This window comes from Lucilia sericata, unplaced genomic scaffold, assembly GCF_015586225.1.
Source record: "Lucilia sericata isolate MDLA Ls3-8-SP2 unplaced genomic scaffold, ASM1558622v1 Contig000010F_arrow, whole genome shotgun sequence".
Classification (NCBI taxonomy): Eukaryota; Metazoa; Arthropoda; class Insecta; order Diptera; family Calliphoridae; genus Lucilia; species Lucilia sericata.
Window position 1 is genome coordinate 844,281 of NW_023994050.1, and position 2,388 is coordinate 846,668.

Consider the following 2,388-nt stretch of genomic DNA (forward strand, 5'->3'; position numbering starts at 1 on the left):
TCATTTTATTGTAAAATTTGTTTAGAATTTTGTTTTTGTGCAATTAAAATAGATTTTTAACATAAGATTTAGTGAAATTAGTTTTTATTTACAAAATTTGCATTTCATTTTAATTGTTTTTATAAAATTTAGCATTATTTCAATAAAATTATCTGTGAGTTGTCGTGATAAAATCATCATTTTGTTACCCCTATGCATTAACATAAACAAAAAACTGACAATTTTCTGCCGACGTTTTGTCAAGTGCCGTGATAAATATTTGTCTAATATAGACACGGGGTAACGAAACAACAAATTAAAGAAAATGTGCAAACCAATTATAACGGTTTTTGATAATTCTTTTGTGCAACAAAAAGTAAATGAAGAAAGCCAAACGTGTGTAAAAGTTAAATAAGTGTGATTTTTACTGACAATAACTTAATAATATTTCAAATAATATAAAATGGATAGGTAAGATATTTTATACATAAATTCATATTGAAAAATAAATATTTTCAGATTTTTAAACAAAAAACAAAAACCCAGTGAAGCAGATGATACTGAAGACGCTTCTACTAGGTAATAAAATGTTTATAAATTAATTTAAAACATTATTAAATGTTTTTGTTATTTGCAGCAATGAAAAAACTAAAAATCAATCAATAAAAAGAAAATTTCGGGCAGAATGATTACATTCTTTCGATTGGCTTCGGGAAAAGAATGGTAATGCATATTGTATTGCATGTTCAAGACAGATAGTGAGCAATTGTAGCCACCTTAAGGCGCACGAGAAATCACTTTCCATCTTCAAAACTATGAAAGCCAGAAAAATCAATATACAAATTTTACAACAACGATCAACAAAGTCTAAGCCGACAAGTCAGAAATGCTGAACTTACCCTTAACACATAACTTACCATTTTTGTTGATGGATTACTTGCCATTGTTATTGACAGAGTGTTGTCCGGATTCGGCAATATCTAAGCTAATTAAATGTGGTAGGACAAAATCTGTTCAATTAGCTGACTACATTGCTAAACAGGCAAGTGAAAAAAAATGTCAATTTTAAAAAGTAAAAGGTTTTAATTAATTGTGGATGAAACTACAGACGTATATATGAGGAAATGTATTGTTTTAGTTGCTCGTTACTTCGACGGTGTTGGTTCTGTACAAGATAGGTTTATCGCTTTATTAGAGATCACTAAGGCAGATGCAACTTCAATTTTTCAAATTATAACAGATTTTTTTTTCTGCACATAACGTTCCTTTAAAAAATTGATCGGGTTGGCAACAGACGGAGCTAACGTTATAACTGGTGATGTTGGTGGACTTAAAAGATTACTTACTAATGAAACTGACTTGTTTTAGATTAAATGTACATGTCACTCACTCCACCTCTGCTCTAGTTACGCATGTAAAATGTTGCCAAAAAAATATTGAGCTTCTTTGTCGTAATATATACACTTTTTTCTCTCATAGTCCCAAAAGAATTAACGAACTAAAAGAATTTCAAGAATATTGTTTTGTGAAATCTCATAAAATATTAGGTGTTTGCCAAACGAGATGGTTATCTTTAGAATGTGTTATTTCAAGAATTATTGAACAATGGGACAGTTTAAAATTGTATTTTATATCACGTTTTTATGAGGTAAATGGTATAAGAGCAGCAGAACTGGCAGAAAGTATGTCTAATAAAGTCAAAACTTAAATTGAATTATTAAACCAAATTAATTCCAGATTTGATTTTAAACGTGAAGATATCAAACTTTTACAAATAATTACCTCATCAAAAGTACTCTCTAAAGAAGATTTACCAATATTGTCCCTTGTTCTAAAATTTTCGAATCTCATAGATTGTGATCCTGATATTATTATTTCTCAGTGGAATTTGATAAGATTATCGGACATCAATCTTTCAACTGATTTAAATATTGATTTATTTTGGGATCAAATAAATTCAATTAAAATGGTTTAAATGAGAGCACTTATGTTAATTTGGCTAACTTTGTTTTTAATTTGCTTTCATTGCCACATACAGTGTCTCACATAAATATTCGAATTTATTATTTTTTATGAATTACTGTGTTATTTTATGATGCTACTTTAAAAATAATAATAGTACTTAAAATTTGTTAATGAAATTTTATTAAATTTTATTATTTTTACGAAATACAAGAAAAAAGTAATAAAAACTCATTAATGGTTTCCAAAAAAATGGAAAAAACCCAAAAAGGGTCATTTCAGGTACTGCGCAAAAATATTCGAATTTTTTCTAAGAACTCTTTTAGAATCCTTGAACACGTGTTTTATTGCCCATTAATTAACCCATTATTCAGGTAGTGGTTATATGGAATATTTAACATTATATTTTTTGGAAAATTGCATAATTATGTTGTAAATCTTTCATGT

At 27.8% G+C, this 2,388-nt stretch overlaps 1 long non-coding RNA gene across 1 annotated transcript; it reads left to right on the forward strand.

Annotated features, from left to right (window-relative positions):
* Positions 1–316: 316 nt before the first annotated feature.
* LOC119603679 lies at positions 317–2,075 on the forward strand. Its single transcript, XR_005231417.1, has 3 exons — positions 317–450; positions 499–558; positions 617–2,075. It is a non-coding gene; the product is annotated as an uncharacterized LOC119603679 (long non-coding RNA).
* The last annotated feature ends 313 nt before the right edge of the window (positions 2,076–2,388 follow it).